The sequence below is a fragment of the Oncorhynchus nerka genome, linkage group LG8 (genome assembly GCF_034236695.1).
Source record: "Oncorhynchus nerka isolate Pitt River linkage group LG8, Oner_Uvic_2.0, whole genome shotgun sequence".
Classification (NCBI taxonomy): Eukaryota; Metazoa; Chordata; class Actinopteri; order Salmoniformes; family Salmonidae; genus Oncorhynchus; species Oncorhynchus nerka.
This window is the reverse complement of record NC_088403.1, coordinates 52,431,591-52,451,016: the sequence shown is the minus strand read 5'-3', so window position 1 is coordinate 52,451,016 and position 19,426 is coordinate 52,431,591. Positions and strand designations below refer to the sequence as shown.

The following is a 19,426-nucleotide window of genomic DNA, read 5'->3' as shown; positions in this document are numbered from 1 at the left end:
TATAATACAATAATAGAATGCACAATATTTGCATTCTACACTAATGATTTTTTTGTTGTTGAATTTTTAAAATAATTGTATTGCTTTCTTTATATAACAGGATTGGGCAGATGTTGTTTGGATAACAGGATTCTTACATCACATTTTTGTAGGCCCTACAACTGGGGTGTAATCATTTGTCCAAACGGTAGCATTTTGCAACGAAAGAGAGTTTCTATTGGACAAATTCAGCTAGGTCCCGCCCAGTTTAATTTGCTTACATTTAAGAAACATTTTGCAACAGAATTGAGGTAATGATTTCAGTTCTTCATAATCCACAAGCACAGGTAAAATTGACAAGATTATTGGGGGGAGTCATGCCCCCCCAATATTCAGGACAGGTTGATTTGTCCCCCACAATAATTTCATATATGATATGAACATGCCATAAACAATGGCAAAATGTGTAGAATTGCAGAATTAAAAAAAAAAGAGTAGCATGAGATGAGCAATAAAACACCACATTTTTCTCTGAGCCTCATTATAATTTTTGGGGAAATGCAGGAAGTTAGCCGTTTTCCTAAAACAATCTGTTTTACCCCCATAAATATCATTATTGTTCGTTTTTGGGGGACCCCTGGAGGTTGGTGCCCCATGGCCCCAAATGTTGGCTGGAATAATATTGTGGCTGCCCTATCGAGTTTATACAGTCGGGAGACAGACTCCTGATCAATATTCAACAACACAAGTGTCAGTCTGACCATGGTACTGTATGTTCACACTCAATTATTATTATACAGTATGTATGTATTTTATTTGGACATAAGGTAGGGGAACTCGAACTATAATAAAACTCAGTCTTTATTTTGCGTCTTCTTAAAGCTGCAATTTGTAACTTTTTGGACGACCTGACCAAATTCACATAGTAATGTTAGTTATAGATCTGTCATTCTTTTTGAAAGCAAGTCTAAGAAGATGTAGATCTGTTCTATATGTGTTATTTCTATGCTTCCATTCTTAAATTCGTTTTTTGTGTCTTTTATTTTCCAGTTTTGCACACCAGCTTCAAACAGCTGAAAATACAATATTTTTGGTAATGAAAAATATATTTCACAGCAGTTTAGGTGGTACAATGATCATCTACACTATTTACTTGTGTTGACACAAACTGAAATTTTGTGAACTATTAGAATTGTAGCAACCAGGAAATTATAATTACAACTCAGTCTTAATGATGATATCCTTCCACTGACAGCTTTCAAAATCCCTCTCCATATTCCCCTCAAGAGATAAATCATGTCAAACTGTGTAGAATTACAGGAAATGCGTTTCAAATGTAAAAATAAAAATCCATCTACTGTTCTTTGGACTCGTCCCACCAATATCTAGGCTACACCACAATTTCGCCCTTGTTATCCTTGTTTTAGGCCTAATTGTCGCCACATTGCTTGCTTTGGAAGGCTGAGCCTGGCCAAACTATGTAAAAAATGCATAGCCAACCGGTATGCTAAATTCGACTCCTTCCATACCTGCCGCCACAATATGCTCAAACTGCACCCTACCTGAGTGATTGGTGGCGGAAAGTTCACAAGAAAGTGCAGTGAAACTCCTCCCTTCGCTCGCAGAGAGTCGTGGTTGCTGCCTGTGCGGACGTGGTTCAGTAGGCTACAGAGGGCTGCAGTAAATACAGTGCCGCTCAAGAGGCGGGGTTTGACCTCGCAGCTCTGAAAACATCACTAATCCAGTATTTCAGGTGCCGAATTCGATCATTGCTCACTACATCTGCGCATCAGCAACTGCAAGAAACATACGACTCTAAAAACCGGAATAGCCTACAGCAAGTGAATGGGACGGATGGTGTCAAAAACTGGAATTATACAGGAAGAAAGAGTCCGTAACAACGATAACAGCAAAGTTGTAACACGTGCTTTTAGTTATGTGGTTTAATTTATAACGAGCCCTCTGTATGTATATATATATATATATATATTTATTTTACCGCAACGACTGTTGGGACAGTATCATAGGCGTCGTAAATTTCTTCCCGAAACTCCTAGCTGTTTCCATTTCAAGAATTCAAACACATTTGGAAGAGCTGCAGATTCCCTCCTTGCGATATATTGGTATTTCTTTAAAACGGTGAGTGTTGTGTTCTTTTGGTTTAGGTTGGGTTGTTTGTTATTTTCTCTCTAAAATTTCCAGCATCAACGCGCATGAGGCGTAAATGTACCTGAATTACAGGTAAATTCAGTCGAAATGTATGAAATCGCCGGTGAACTTCCGATTTGTTAGCCTAATAATAGGCTGTGTCATTGACCTATTCATGAACGAAACAAAAACGTCAAACTATTAGTGCGGTATATTAGCAGTGCTTATATGACTGCATGAAACAAAAAGTAGCCTTCATGTTACATATATATATATATATATATATCTCCTAAAAATTGTGGAAGGGCCTGGCTTGACATATTTCCTCATTGTTCTTGCGACATTGTATCAACACGAACAAAGACTAGTCTGTCACATAGCCAGTTGACACTGACAGCAATTCATAAAAGTTTACTTATTGAAAGCCTCCCAAACCCATTTCCCATAAACTATGCCATATTTTTGTGCCTGGTCAATCATGTTGTTGTTAAAAATCTCCAGCAAATAGGCCAAAATACTTGTGTAATTGCAACCTATTGAACATGGCAGGTTACTGCAGCCTTGGCTTGGTTTTATTCTCACATACACCTGAAAGATGCAGTGAAATGTTGTTTTTACAGGGTCAGCCATAGTATTATCACACCGCTGGTGCAAATTAGGGTTAAGTGCCTTGCTCAAGCGCACATCGACAGATTTTTTTTTTTTTATCCCACCTTGTCAACTCGGGTCGGCTACTCGAACCAGAGACCTTTTGGTTACTGGCCCAATGCTCTTCTAGACTACCTGCAGCCCCCAAAATGTCCAATGCAGCAGTTTTTTATCTCCAATATCCAATTATTTCTGGGTAACAATTACTATGATTGTTTTCAATTAAAATGGCCAAAAATAAACAAAAATGGCTTTTTTTTAGCAAAGAGCAATTTCTCAAGCAAGAATTTTGGGAGGACTGTCACTGCTCAATAATCCCTCTGAGTGGGAGGGGAAAATGGAAAATTAGCAGAAATTGACAGAGTGAGTTGGAACTCTTTCTCATTGGTCTATTAACTCATTTGATTTCACCAGGCAGACCAAAACTCCATCCCACCAAAACAGGCAGACATTTGAGTCTGTCTTTTCAACAGCTCTTACACTAAAAGGGCATTTATCATTTTCAAAATGTCACAGTATTATTCCAACCTCAGTGTGGGAAATATACTCTCACCGAACAGTTTTAGGTACACCACCCCGTTTATTTATTTTTTATCGCTTCTACAGATCGTGAGTCACATGGCCTTGGCCTGCTATATAAAGCAGGTAGACCGGCATCGAGGCATTCAGTTATGTTCGATTGAACGTTAGCATGGGCAAAACGAGTGACCTAAGCGACTTTGAGCGTGGTTTGATCGTTGGTGTCAGGCACACCGGATCTTGGATCTCAAAAACAGCTGCCTTCCTGGGCTTTTCATGAACAACAGTGTCTAGGGTTTCCAGAGAAGGTTGCGACAAACAAAAAACATCCAGTCAGTGGCTGTCCTGTGGGGGAAAACAGCTCATTGATGAGAAAGGTTGAAGGAGAATGGCAAGAATTGTGCAAGCTAACAGGCGGGCCACAAACAGACAAATATTGCTGCAGAACAGCATATTGGAATGCACAACTCGTCGATCCTTGTCACGGATGGGCTATTGCAGCAGATGACCACACTGGGTTCCACTCCTATCAGCTAAAAACAAGAAGTGGCTCCCGTGGGTAAGCGATCTCCAACACTGGACTATTGAGCAGTGGAAAAACATTGCCTAGTCCGACGAATCCCAGTTCCTGCTGCGTCATGCTGATGGCAGATTCAGGATTTGGCGTAAACGGCATGGGTCCATGGACCCATTTCTGCCTGGTGTCAACAGTACAGGCTGGTGGTGTACCGCCTTCCAATCTGCAGCAATTGTGTGATGCCATCGCATCAGCATAGACCAACAACCCTGTGGAATGTTTCTGTCTTGTAGAATCCACACCCCAAAGAATTCATTCTGTTTTGTAGAGGGCTAGTTTTGTTAAGAACCGCTCGCGGTACCGTTTTGGAAGCATAAGGACCTTTTCTTTCATATCAGAGAGAAATAATTTTCTAAAGTATAATTGATACACAGCCTTAATAGGGTTAGGGTTAGTTTTCCCACATGGCCATGTCTCCATGTTACAGCCATAGCCGTGGGAAGTAGGGGTGCTGAGGGTGCTGCAGCACTCCCTGATAAATCACAATTTAAGAAAAAAAGTAATTAATACAAAAACACAATTCCCCACCAAATTAGTGCACTAGGCCTTTATTACTCCTTTATGAGTGGAGCAAAGAACTTGTCAGCAGAGCAGGGAGAAATGTATTTCTAGAACCGTATATCACAATTGAGAATTGATTCATGTTTAGATGGAGTATTTTATTTGGCTGTTTTGGCTGCCAGAGCCAGGCTACCTCTAAAGAAATAAATAAAAGGTCCTTGGACTTTAAGGAGTAACGGTAGGGTCCTTAATTAATATTGGGCTAAGCTACTTAGGCATTTCCATTCATGAACATATCTGTTCTATAATGAACAAAAATATAAACGCAACATCTAAAGTGTTGGTATGTTTCATGAGCTGAAATAAAAGATCCCAGAAGTGTTCCATATGCACAAAAAGCATATTTCTTTCAAATTTAAATCCCTGTTAGTGAGCATTTATCCTCTGCCAATATAATCCATCCACCTGACAGGTGTGGCATATCAAGCAGCTGATTAAACAGCATTATTTAAAATGATTTAAGGTAAGTTGACTTAGAACAGGTTCGACGAATGAGCCAATTGGAAGCTGGAGATGATTAGATGGGAATTATGAATTTCGCCAGGACAATGGGGTTAACACCCCTACTCTTACGATAAGTGCCATGGGATCTTAGTGACCACAGAGTCAGGTCACCCGTTTAACGTCCCATCCGAAAGACGGCACCCTACACAGGGCAATGTCCCCAATCACTGCCCTGAGGCATTGGGATATGGCCCTCCAATGCCACTTCCAGCAGCATCTGGTCACCCATCCAGGGACCAACAAGGACCAACCCTGCTTACCTTCAGAGGCAAGCCAGCAGTGGGATGTATGGTCGTATGCTTCTGGCACAGGTGCACCTTATGCTGGGGACCAAAGGACCTCCACATTTGGCTTCTTCACCTGCGGGACCATCTGAGACCAGCCACCCGGACAGCTGATGAAACTGAGGAGTATTTCTGTCTCTAATAAAGCACTTTGTGGGGAAAAACACATTCTGATTGGCTGGGCCTGGCTCCCCAGTGGGTGGGGCCTATGCCCTCACAGGCCCACCCAAGTCTGCACTGATTTCTTTATATGAACTGTAACTCAGTAAAATCTTTGAAATTATTGTGTATTTTTGGTCAATATATTTGTCATGATGACAACACTAGTTTCAACACTGCCAATATCACATTTCTGTACATGATTCACTTTTACAGAACATTCAGCAAACATCTGAGTGATAAGCAGACAGTCAATTAGTATTTTTTACCACATAGCTCAGTTCTTTTGAAATACTGTCTTTTTGAATGACCAGTGAGTACAGTTTGTACTCAACTCCCCAGTGAGTGTCACTGATGTGAGTCGAGTCTTCGACACCTTATTTTTTCCCTAAAGCCTTGCTAGCAAAATTAATACCTCATCCTATCCTCAAACATCAGGCTCTCTTTTTTGATATATATTCCTCACAATCAAAGGCACAGAGCTCATTAAAAACCTGAGTTGTGGGTAAGGTATTACAAACCAAATGAAAATGATCTCATCAGAAATCAATGGTTTATTCTAGACTATATGATATTGTAGGCTACTTTTATATACATTATGTGAGTTTCTTTGAATTATTTTGAGGTGAGCGAGTGGTGTTCACTTAAAATAAAGCTCAATATGAACGTGTTATGAATATAGCCTACTTATTCATCTATTTTGGGACAACAATGAGCCTCGATTGTGACAGGGTTAGATTTTCCCATTTGACAAAGCTCCAAATTAAGTTGAATTGATATGAATGATAATTTATGTTTTAGAATAAACTTCTTTCCATCACAATTAATATTGGAAAATAGACTTCATTCAGAAATTATTCTCTATTTTACACAAACCGTATGCACTCCTCAGTATAACAACTCAACATTTTGATGATCTTTTTGTGACATTCGCTTTATTGTACACCACTAGATAATGCTATGCTGTTTTTAGCCCTTGGATAATGTATCATGCTAAACTTTTTGGGGGATCGTTTCATTAGAACCCGTAGTAAGGTAGTTTTGAAAAATAATAGAATGCTGAAGGACCAGCTTGTTTCTGTAGCAGCATGGCCCATGTTACACAATGTGTTTACTCAAGAAAATGAATGGGATATTTAAGGGAGGAGATGTTTCAGAGGTTCATGGTTGTCTATGGAAGTTTATGGGTGGGATGTTTTTGTGCTTCACTGGGATAAGTGCCATTTGGAAAAGAAAAAGTGCTATCTCAATGCAGTGCAGTTCACCAGTCAGTTCTCATAATCAGCACTATTTATGAGGTTTGATTTTATTGTACCTGGCAGTATTGTAGTATGAGTCTGGTCTCGAGACCACATTGAGTGTGTCCTTGTGTCGGTGCATTTGTACTCGGTCTTGTACTCGGTCTTGTACAGTGAGGACTAGTAATTTCTTACCAAGACCAGTTGAGTAAAAGAACACCGAATTATCAGCATCCATTCAGTCAGCGCATAAAACTGCTTCACCAGGCCAAATATATACGCTCCTTTTTTGAAACATTATATTAACAGCCTTTATATCTATTGTAGACATGTTTGCATAGTGGAGAACCTGTAGGCCTTCAGTGTGTGACAGGTTCCTGATTTTGAAAGGACAGCAACCGTAATACCAGCACACTCATGCAGGAGAGTGAAAATGTAAAAAATCTCTAGGAATTAAAAAATAAAACATAGGTGGGCCGTTTGGAAACTTTTTTGCAAAATTAGTGTGCCCCACTTCACTGCATAGGGCCGGTGGAAAGGCGGCAGTCGCACACGGCATAATGTTAACGGATAAGCGGTCCATAAACTTGGTCATAATAAGCCAGTAGGTCCCAATCATAAGAATACAAAAACACAAACATTAAGCGTTTCCAAATCGATTCGGGATGCACTGTTTCAGTTTCAATGACTCAATATTCTGGACAAAAATGGATGAATGTAACTAAGGCTGGGAATGTCAATGCAATCAAACTAGCAACGGCAATGATCACAAGTCACTCATAACATGGCTAATAGGCTAGCATGTCTATTTATGTAGTAAGCTAAAAACACAGAGCCTAACGTTTGCTAGCTAGGAGGAAGTCCTGCCATTGGAGGAGTGGGTGTGTGACTGACATTTTCCTAATTTATTTTTTTGGTGGCTATACACAGTTAGTGATGCAGGTATCGTTTGGTTAGCTAGCAAGAACTTGAATGACTAACCCCATTCCGTACAAATCTGCGCAACCGCGGCATTCAAACGAGGCTGCAGTGAAAACTAATGGGATTGTAGCGACTGTGTTGGCATCAAAATCTGGGGTGTGAACTATGTTTCTATTGAAGCGTTGTTTGACATGGTAATGGCCCAATTAGTATTGGAGAAAAGTTTTAAAAACTGACCCCTCTGACGCTGTACCTTTTTTAAATTGTGACATGTCATGATGTAGCGTACAGCACGCATAATGCAACTCCTGTGTCGGACAGCTTCTCCACCAGGTGTAGCGCTTCTCTCGCAGATTCAAAACAAGAAAGGGACAGGGTAAGGGGGATATCTAGTCAATTGTACAACTGAATGCATTCATTTTTTGCGTCATCACTGCAGCCATCATGACTCTCAAAAGCCACGACAACCGCTGTTTACTTTTGAAGATCACTTTAGCGACCGCCCTAAAAAGATGATTCAATTCGACACTAACCTTCAGGTATGTGATGGTATGTAATGACACATTATATGACACATTATATAAACTCCTTTATAGTGTTTATTTACATTTTAGAGGTGATAGATTGGACCGATCGGGTAACAAAAAAAAGCTGTTTCCCCACACAGCTTTCCCTATCACGCAGTAGGTTTCGTTCCTGACCTGTCATTTTTAAAAAGACCAGACGGAGCTCATTGCTTTCTTAAATCATGCAGAGATGGGCAGCTAAAATAAGGTCAATTGTACGTTACAGGGTGATGTACAAAAGTGCGTTAGCTAACTATAAACAGTTAGATTATCTCTTGTGTATGTAAATTCACTCTGGCCATCTACTCCAATTTCAGAGCACTCTCAAATCAAATTAAAGTTTATTTGTCACGTGGGCGGAATACAACAGGAGACCTTACAGTGAAATGCTTACTTACAGGCTCTAACCAATATTGCAAAAAAAGGTATTAGGTGAACAATAGGTAAAGAAATAAAACAACAGTAAAAAGACAGGCTATACAAGTAGGGAGGCTACATACAGTCACCGGTTAGTCAGGCTGATTGAGGTAGTATGTACATGAATGTATAGACAAAGTGACTATGTATATATGATAAACAGAGAGTAGCAGCAGCGTAGAAAGAGGGGTTGGGGGAGGCACACAATGCAAATAGTCTGGGTAGCCATTTTGATTACCTGTTCAGGTGTCTTATGGCTTGGGGGTAAAAACTGTTGAGAAGCCTTTTTGTCCTACACTTGGCACTCCGGTACCGCTTGCCATGTGGTAGTAGAGAGAACAGTCTATGGCTGGGGTCTTTGACCATTTTTAGGGCCTTCCTCTGACACCGCCTGGTGTAGAGGTCCTGGATGGCAGGCAGTTTAGCCCCGGTGATGTACTGGGCCGTACGCATCACCCTCTGTAGGGCCTTGCGGTCAGAGGCCGAGCAGTTGCCGTACCAGGCAGTGATGCAACCTGTCAGAATGCTCTCGATGTTGCAGCTGTAGAACCTTTTGAGGATCTCAGGACCCAAGCCAAATCTTTTTAGTTTCCTGAGGGGGAATAGGCTTTGTCGTGCACTCTTCACGACTGTCTTGGTGTGCCAGAGTGCAGAATAATTGATGAATTTACGAATGCGCAACACCTGCTGAATATGACCGGTGTCAGTAAATGTAGGCCAAAAAAGATAGTTAGTCAAGCACGCTCTAGAAAACATGTAAACAGCCTAGCCAGTTCTGCCTTGGCAAGTAAAATGGTCAGTGGGGTGCTCTCTCATTTGTGTCTGGAAGTAGCTAGTTAGCAAGCTTGACAACTTTAGCTTGGTTGGTGCTTGGTTGGGACAAGCATGCATTGGCAGTTTAGCTGCAGAAAGACGAGGAGGTTATAATTCCCTATAGTTTCAGTGCAATTTTGACGGCCAACTAGCTGAAAAAGTTTGAGGGGGTTTATCTAATATTCCTTTGTTAGATTTGAGATAATCTTGCTCTGGCTAGCATTAGTTGTTGGTGTGCATATCTGAGGGAGAGAGAAACTATCTTTTTGATGATTGTTTGCTCAATAGACCAATGTTCCCAAATTTAAGAGGACTCCCGTAGTATTTACATATTTGCAGAAATTCATTCAGGTGTGTTTTGTTGCTTTTGGCGACTGCGTTCTAATGACCTAAAGTCGCGCTGTTGCAACTGCCTGTAAACACACACTCCAGTTCAAAGTGAATGATTGCTGGCCCGTGTGGCAAATGGCTTGTTTGTATAAAGGTCCACTGTAGCTCTGATATAACTATAGCACACTGGTCTGTGTAGACTCCGGTCCAGGACAAGACAGATGTTCATATGAACAGGGGTGTACAGTGGTTCCTCCTTTAAAAGTTGCAGCATACTGCAGTGCAGCTTGCATGTTGCTGCAGAATTATATGGTACGTTATTGAAGTGTGAACCACTGGTACCATTTAATGATAGTTAATGCTAGTTTGACCACCAGAGGGCATCTTTGAGAAACATTTCATGGCCTTCAATAATGGCTGTACTAGAGAATGCAGCCACTCTGGAGACCGGTATTCAATTCCCTGACTGGGAGGAAGGAGTAGGCTGTTCTTAACTGATTCCATATGTGTTATTTCATAGTTGTGATGTCTTTACTATTATTCTACAACGTTGAAAATAGTACAAATAAAGAAACCCTGGAATGAGTAAGTGTGTCCAAACTTTTGACTGGTACTTGCTTAATTCATTTGATTAATATTACTGTTTCTATTCCAAGAAAAATGAAAAACTCTCTGGGTTTCCATTAGCATTGAACGGAAAATATGGCGATGTACAATGTGATGGTCGGGAGTACAGTACTGGGCTGTTTAGCTAAAGAATCCCTGTGTCGTGCGGGCAGGGCACATGGGAGACAGGGGTTTAATTCCCCGACGGGGTGGAAGGAGTAGGCTGTCCTTGTCAATAAGAATGTGTTCTTAACTGACTTGCCTAGTTAAATAAAGGTTACACTAAGAGCATAACATTTCTGCACCCTAATTTTCTAATTCTAGTCTAACCAATACCCAAACGGAGATTAAGTGAAAATAAAAATCTCATTGATTTGTTAAAACCAGTCCGCATGCTTGTCTCAGAGCTGTGCGAAACGGTGCTAAAATGTTGTAGACTTTTGCTTCAAATCCTATTGCTTCTAACTTCAAGATGCTCTTTAAATAAATAGGACTTACACCACTTTTAACAGCACATTACTCAACACTAGTGGGACTCATGTCACCTACAGTATATCGAAAAATATGACGTGACTCTCCTCCAATAATTACGTATAGAGGATTGGAGGATATTTCTACAATTCAGTGATATTTATTCCCATGTAATTCCATAACTAAATAAACATTGGCATTTGAAAGAGTATTTTTATCATTATTTTATTAATGAAATCATTGTTTTAGTTTGAACGTGCAGACGGGTACTAAGAACAGAACAGTCGGAACGTTTCCCTAGTCAGTGCCATTATTAGTGTGATGCCCCTTAAATATTTTGGCGATTTAGTTTTTCATATAATGTAAAATGAACATGGGGTGAGACATTCTTGAACATTGGGTGAGACATTGCTACTAATTTGTAAATGAAGCCAGTTTGTTGTTTAGAATTATTTCTGTTTTTAGAGGGAGAAAAAACAAAAACCTACAGTCATCTTATGGGTCTCCCAGTCGAGGCCGGCATGGGTATTGAACCAGCATCTGTATCAACACAGCTGTCTTAGACCGTTGCACCACTTAGGTGCTGCACAATGTGACCAGTCGGGAGTGGCCTACAGTACTACAGTAAGAGCAAAATAAAATAATAACCTTAGTGTAACAACAGTTTTAGCAAGTAAAACTGAAGTTGTGTACAATTATCAGTTTCTATTTAGTTTTATGTCGCCCATTCATTGTCAGTCAGACACAGTAGGACCCAAAAGCATAATCAGTGCTCTAACTCCCCCTTGTGCTGGTCTGGAGCAATGAAGTGGTGACTCAGGGTACCGTACTAAACCACAAATGACCTATAAGTCCCACGGCATAAGCTTGCAACTTCTTAAAGGAGGAACCACTGTATATGAACAGATTTGAATAGGATTTCATGTTGCTAAAATTCCACTTTAAATGCAACAATGTTTCAATACATGCATTATTTTCAAAGAGATGTCTAACAACAGCAAGCGCACTGCAATAGAGAACACATTTCCACTCACCAGAGGATGATCATTTGAAACTTAATTTCTTGTTGAAAGTTATTCTTGAAAAGGGAAAGGCTAACAAATGAGCAACAACATCCTCTTTGATAACACCTGCTGCAAACTAGCCGACAACAAAAGCTAGCTAGACCGTGGGAAAAATTCTGCTCGGTATTGCGCAGTGACCTGTTGGCCTTCGAAAGTAGAAGTTTCCATATGATTTTGTAAAACTGTCCCACTCATTAAGTCAAAGTGTGATTGGTTGATTCTACTGTCACTAACATTTTGCCCAAATACAGTTGAATGGCAGATGCCTTTTTATCTAGCTTCTGATGTCCTAGCCAATGGCTGATTTTTAGCTAGCTAGATTGATCTCCTCAGAGACCATTGTTAACCCTTTCGAACAAACTGTAGAGATTTAATTATTATAATCATTATTTTATAAATCCCTTCTCTGAAGACCAATTGTTCCCCACTGTGGTTAGTAATAATTTGTAAATTGGCTCTATTTTCCTTCAGAATGCATTTTTTTTTCACTATTCGAATGTCTAAAGAATCCATATGTTGCTCTGAAATATGAACACAGAAGTACTGGACATTTTGAACTCTTATGGTGGTGACTTGATCAAATTTACAATCATGGTCTTGAATTGGACTTGCATTTTTCTGGTCTTGATTTGGTCTTGAACACAACACTGGTACCTGGCATTGATGATAACTTTTGCCCCATTTGTTGGCCTATGTAGCAACTGCATCGTCCATTCATTAAAGCCACAGTCTGGAGGTGGTAGGCTACATCAGAGTGGACCACTAACTAAACTGTAGACAATGGAGAAAATGCATCCAATCACATTTTCACTGTAGTGTTCAAAGAATTACATTCCCTGCAAGCAACATTCATTTTTAAAACCTGTTTTGAAGCTATACATAATTTTCTTACAAATTACACAAATCTTACAGGCATTAAAGGGCTAAGCCAGAGTGCACTAAAACCCTCTCATACACACACCCCGCTTGCAGAATTTCAATTAGCTGCTGGAACTGAATAAACTCATTAATCTGTTTTAAAATAAATGGAGGGTGGGGGTGGTGGGGGGAGTTGTTGGCCATGGCTCTAACATTTATTAGCAAGTCGTAGGAAGCAGCGAAACATTTAGGAAGTAGTCTGAACAGTCTAAGGAAGTTATATTTCAATCGGAGCCTTTAAAAAAATAAATACAGGATCTGTTTTTGGGAACATTTTACTTCTGTTCTCTCCCTATTCCACTCTCGCTGTGACCGAATGGGGGCTGTTCGTTGAGTGGCTCTCAGCGAGGTGTGGCTGACCTGTTCAGTTTCACAGGGTTCAAGGAGTGTCCACGTGCTGGAATGTTTCAGCAGGAAGTTCACACAGGAAACTTCTGCTTGCCTTGGAAAATAAAATAAAAATATTTGGGTTGCGTACACATATTTGAAGATGTTATCGCAGGTGCAGCAAAATGCTTGTGTTTCTAGCTCCAACAGTGCAGCAATACCCTTTCATCTATCTATCAAAACAGTTGAAGAAATTAAGAAACATCCTAACGAGCAATGTCAGAGTTATTTATATCTAAATAAATAAATTGTGTGTGTGGACAGTATATTAATAGAAAAGGTGTGTACAGCTGTAATTTTATAAGGTTAACCTTGACTAGAATACAGAATGTGCTTTTGGAAAGTATTCAGACCCCTTGAATGTTTCCAAATGTTATGCTACAGCCTTATTCTAAAATTTATGAAATAAATAACAATTCTCAGCAATCTACACACAATAGCCCTTAATGACGAAGCGAGAACAGGTTTTTACCAAATGTAAATAAGGTATTTCTGTTTTCTATTTTTAATACAAGTATTCAGACTCTTTGCTATGAGACTCGAAATTGAACTCCGGTGAACCCTGTTTCCATTGATCATCCTAGAGATGTTTCTACAACTTGATTGGAGTTCACCTGTGGTAAATTCAATTGATTGGACATGATTTGTAAAGGCACACACCTGTCTATGAAAGGTCCCACATTTGACAGTGCATGTCACAGCAAAAACCAAGGAATTTTCCATTGAGCTCCGAGACAGGATTGTAATTGAGGCACAGATCTGGGGACGGGTACCAAAACATTTCTGCAGCATTGAAGGTACCAAAGAACACAGTGCCCTCCATCATTCTTAAATGGAAGAAGTTTGGAACCACCAAGACTCTTCCTAGAGCTGGCTGCCTGCTAAACTGAATAATCGGGGAAGAAGGGTCTCCCCAGTAAAAGACACATGACAGCCCACTTGGAGTTTGCCAAAAGACACCTAAACTCTCAATCTCTGATCTGATGCAACCAATATAGAACTCTTTGGCCTGAATGCCAAGCATCACGTCTGGAGGAAATCTGGCACCATCCTTATGGTGATGCATGGTGGTGGCGGCATCATGCTGTGGAGATGTTTTTCAACGACGGGGACTGGGAGACTAGTCAGGATTGAGGTAAAGATGAATGGAGCAAAGTACAGAGAGATCCTTGATGAAAACCTACTCCAGAGCGCTCAGGACCTCTGACTCACGTGAAGGTTCACCTTCCAACAGGACAACAACCCTAAGCACACAGCCAAGACAATGCAAGAGTGGCTTCGGGACAAGTCTCTGAATGCCCTTGAGTAGGCCAGCCAAAGCCTGGATTTGAACCCGATCTAACATTTCTGGAGAGACCTGAAAATAGCTGTGCAACAATGCTCCTCATCCAACCTGAGAGCATGAGATGATCTGCAGAGAATACTGGGAGAAACTCCCCCAATACAAGTGTGCCAAGCTTGTAGCGTCATACCCAAGAAGACTCGAGGCTTTTAGTCGCTGCTAAAGGTGCTTCAACAAAGCAGTGAGTAAAAAAAATTATTATTATAAATTAGCGAACATTTCTAAACCTGTTTTTGATTTGTCATAATGGGCTATTGTGTGTAGATTTTAGAAAAAGGCTTTAATGTAACAAAATGTGCAAAAAGCCAAGGGGTCTGAATACTTTCCGAAGGCACTGTAAACCGTGTTCTATGACTATATACATATGGCAGGGCAGGGTACTGGGCGGAGGCCGGCTAGTGGTGACTATTTAACAGTCTGATGGCCTGGAGATGGAAGCATTTTTTTGTTGTCTCCGAACTTTGATGCACCTGTACATCTCCGCCTTCTAGATGGTAGCGGGGTGAACAGGCTGTGGCTCGGGTGACTGAGGTCCTTGATGATCTTGGCCTTCCTGTGACACCGGGTACTGTGGATGTCGTTGAGGGCAGGTAGTATACCCCTAGTGACGTGTTGGGCTGACCGCACAACCCTGCGGACTGTGCAATTGCCGTAACAGGCAGTGATACAGCCCAACAGGATGGTCTCAATGGTGCGATTGTAGAAGTCTGTGAGGGTCTTGGGGAACAAGCCAAATTTCATCAGCCTCCTGAGGTTGTAGAGGTGCTGCTGTGCCTTCTTCACCACACTGTCTGTGTGAATGGACTGTTTCAGGTCGCCAGTGATGTGTACGCCGAGGAACTTGAAGCTATTTACCCTCTCCACTGCGGCCCATCCATGTGGATGGGGGGGTCGTGCTCTGTGGTTTCCTGAAGCTCTTTCATTTTGTTGACGTTGAGTGAGCGATTATTTCCTGGCACCACTTTTGCTCCATTCTGCAGGGAATTCTCCAGTTTTTGTTTCTTTCTGTTATTTCAGGATTTTCATCAGAGGGGTCTTGTTTCATTTCCCCACAGCTGAGCCCAGTTTCCTCATGGTCAGCTTGCATTTTTACATGGTCAAAAAGGTTTGAGGATTTTATGTTTCATGAAGTCGTACTGCCAAGGCCTCTGCAGCAACATCTAGGGATTGTGACATACACAAGTGTTTTCGATTGAAACCAATTGAAGCAAAAATGTGTGTGGGAAGCAAAGTGAGGCAGGTTCTGACCGAGTGTGGGGGACGATATCAATAAACATTGGTTTTCTCTTCACTTTCGCACTTCACTGCATTTGCCTAACGGCAGCTTTAAATTAAGTAGTCAGTGAAGTATTGAGCGCACATTGGAATTGATCAATACCAAGGTTTGGGTCAATTTCAGTTCAGAAAGTACACCAAATTCCAATTCCAAATTTCCCTCAATGAAAAACATGGAATTTGTGTACTTCCTGAATTGACTGGAATTCAAAATTCAACCCTGGCCAACACCGAGAAGGCTGGCTTTAACTGTCTGGTGTCTGCCCCACATGGGAGAATTGTTGAAGATGTAGGGGCCTCATTTTCCCGCAAAGGTTGATAGTTATTAACATAGAACTTGACGGGAAAGTGTGCGTATCTCCACGCAAATCCCAAACCATGCATGCGCACAACTTCAAGAAGGTTGGTCAACTGTATTGCAAGCAAATAGGCTTATTGATTGTTTTGGGGGGAAATGGGAGATGTTTGTTGCACAGGAAATATAATAATGGTAGGCTAATAAAAACGTTCAAACGTAGGCCTAATGATAAAATGGAGGCATTTTGAACAACAATTTGCATTTATTTTGCATAGATGTGGACTGTAGCATTTACTTTTAAATAGTTAGAAAGGACAATGAATCTTGCAGAATGCGCGGCCAGTGTTTGGCACCCGCTAGGCGGCATGCATTTTTAGTTTGAAGAAGTCACTGCAACATTCTGCCCAGACCTCTACAGAAATGTGATCATATATTCCATTGGGCTTTCTTTTACGAACTGTCATTATCCAGTTTCAACATACAGAAAATGAGAGTGTTTTTGTTACTATAAAAGTTGAATAGACAGCCCGGTAGGGCTGTAGCGCTCAAATATAATATGGCTCTGATTTTATCGATGAGAATATGTGTATATGTTGACAGTTTGATTACTATTTGATTTGAAATGTACACGTGGTTGACAAATGAGGCCCCGTTACATGAGGGTGGAAGGGACATGACATTTCCAGTTGGTCAAGGATGTTTCCTCTGTTGATTTAATGGACGGCTAACTGTATGTCAATCTACTGAGTCCTTAACTTGCTGTAGGTTTGCAGAACATGGCTTTGAAAGCAGTTAACCACAGTTTGATTGTTTCTGGCAAGAACATATAGGCCCCAATAGTACCAACGGAGAATATTTTGTAGGTTTTCATTACATTTTTTGTACCCCCCTTTTTTCTCTCCAATTGCGTGGAATCCAATTGGTAGTTAGTCTTGTCCCATCACTGAAACCCCCGTACGAGCTCTGGAGACGCGAAGGTCGAGAGCTGTGTGTCCTCCGAAACACAACCCAGCCAAGCCGCACTGCCTCTTTAACATAATGCCCTCTTAACCTGGAAGCCAGCCGCACCAATGTGTAGGAGGAAACACCGTACAACTGGCGACCGTGTCAGCGTGTGTTGCGCCCGGCCCGCCACAGGAGTCGCTAGTGCCAAATTGCTGTCATTTTGTGAACAAACAGAACACTCGAGTAAAACCTCGGAGAGCATAAGCAAGGAAGGCAAACTTCTGAACCTTTGAAGTGTCTGCAAACAACAGTAATATGTTTCCTTGGTAGGTATTTGTTTTGTGTAGTGTTGATTTGGGAAGTTAACATTCCCTTTATTCCCCAAGTCTGTGTGAAAACAACTTAAACTGAACAATCTTATTACCAACTGTAGGTTCTAGAGGAAAAGTGTAGTCTTTAGACATTTATATAAAGGAATGTGTTCTTGGCTGTTAGTTCATCAGATACCTCACTTGTCCCGTGTTATATTTTTGTGCATGAGTAAGTATAGTGACAATGGATGGACATGGTTTCTTTTGTTATTTCCAAAACATGCTCTGTCTGGTTCTCATCTATTTTGGGTCAGGCGGGGTGTCATGGCAAACAGTCTCGGGGGGGGGGGGGGGTTTATGATATTTCCATTTCACACTTGCATGTAATGTGTGAAACAAGAAGATTTCTGGGGGGGCGTCATAGCAAACAGTGGAAGAGTTTCTAAAAGTATAAAACATATTTTTTTATAGCAGCTGTCTTTGGTTATTTTAAGTGTGATTTCTGAACATGTTGAGTTGACCACAGTCAGGATTTGGAACAGATTGGTCTAATTAATTTAATAACACACAGGTCAAAGTGCTGGGAAAAACAACTTGTTTGAATATGTTTTTAAATTAGTCATGGAATATTACGAACGTTAAGGTGCCGTATTTACATTTTTGTCAGTCATCCAAGTTATGCTGCCATAGACAGCTCTTAGCTAAAATGTCAAGAAAGAAAAAATATATATACTTTACTTTTCATTAAGATTAACACCCATAGATTTATCCTACTGCATACATTTAAAGTGCAATGAGCCACACCATTTCTTTCCTTTATCGTCTCATATGCCAGAATCTCAAGATGAGCAACGTCTTCAGAGAGAATATGATATACATTTAAAGACCATTGTTAATACCTAATTTGATTTGAGGACAAAAAGCAGCAGCTAGCCTGAAAGCACTGGGCATTCTCTCACCCCAGGGAACTAGTTTCACCACTGAATGTGTTCTCCTATTGGGAAAGCCATCCATCAGCGTTGAGTCGGAGTCGGCGAGTTGTGGGGAGGGACACGCTTTAGCCGTCACAAAGGTGTGTAATGCGCCAGCTAGGTGGGATGATGTATTGATCTGCATTGAGCAAAGGCACACTGCACCACTGTCTAACATCAAGGATTCAGTATGGAAATGCCTCAGGGAGTTTCATATTGGAGGCAACAAGAGTGGGAAAGTCAGTTATTGAAGTTGTTACACAGGTATTAGGGCAACTTGATGTCAAATTAAAACACACTGAGCTTTGTGTTTCTGTAAAATTGCCAGTGGCTGCTTCTTGAACAGTCACGTTTTGTTATTATTTATCTGACATATGTTAAAGCAATGTTACAGTTTGACGACAGACCATCTAATGAAAGGCTCTTGACATTTCCATATAAAATACATCAGTTAAACCTCTGAGGCCATTCATCAACACATCTCTAATAGATCAATTACATCACCAGATGACTTAAATGTCCCACACTGTTGACCAGGTCACGTTTGCGGTGTTCATGTCTAACAGACATACCCTGTCAAAAATGCTGATGCAGAACAGACACTCTAGCTGATTGCTCAAAGGCCTTATCATTTTTGCTATGATGAGAATTTTTTTGTTTGTTTGCGCTTGGAATTCGCAAGACTCTCTCTTTACAAAGGACGTCTCAACTCCTTCATGTGCTTTGGTCGATTCCAAAAAATCCAGACCAGTGAAATGACTCGGGTGACCCCTCACTTGGCTACGAATCAACATAATGCTTAGGATATTACTGTTGACCAAATAATTATTTTAGAGGAATATTGTGAAGCAGAATAACAGAAAATGACTGACCGTACACAAAAGTGCTTCAGTAAGAAGAAGTCGGTGTCTGTAATTTATCTTTCCAGTTCTAGTCAGGGATGCAAATTACAGTTGTTGTTGAACAAGGATATGCAAAACGAATCCAATAGAGATGTGATGGATAGGCCCCTTGAAAGGCCTGCCATCTCAGTTGAATGTGCTTTTCATTGAGATCAGATGTTTGTTGGTGGATTTTGCATGTCTGCACTTTTTGTTAGACCCAAGGATAAGTGATCAAGCCACACTGTGCTTTATTAACAAGTCTTGCCATCATTAACAAAGACTCATTTTAA

The 19,426-nt window shown here is 40.8% G+C and overlaps 1 protein-coding gene across 2 annotated transcripts in view; it reads left to right on the top strand.

The window, feature by feature from the left end:
* The first annotated feature begins 1,627 nt into the window (after positions 1–1,627).
* Positions 1,628–19,426, top strand: part of LOC115133551 (inactive ubiquitin carboxyl-terminal hydrolase 53-like) — a 54,965-nt gene continuing 37,166 nt past the window's right edge. For both annotated transcript variants that reach the window (XM_029666909.2, XM_029666911.2), the window contains exon 1: positions 1,628–2,118. The gene's annotated coding sequence lies outside the window, so the exon portion shown is untranslated. The remainder of the gene's footprint in view (positions 2,119–19,426) is intronic.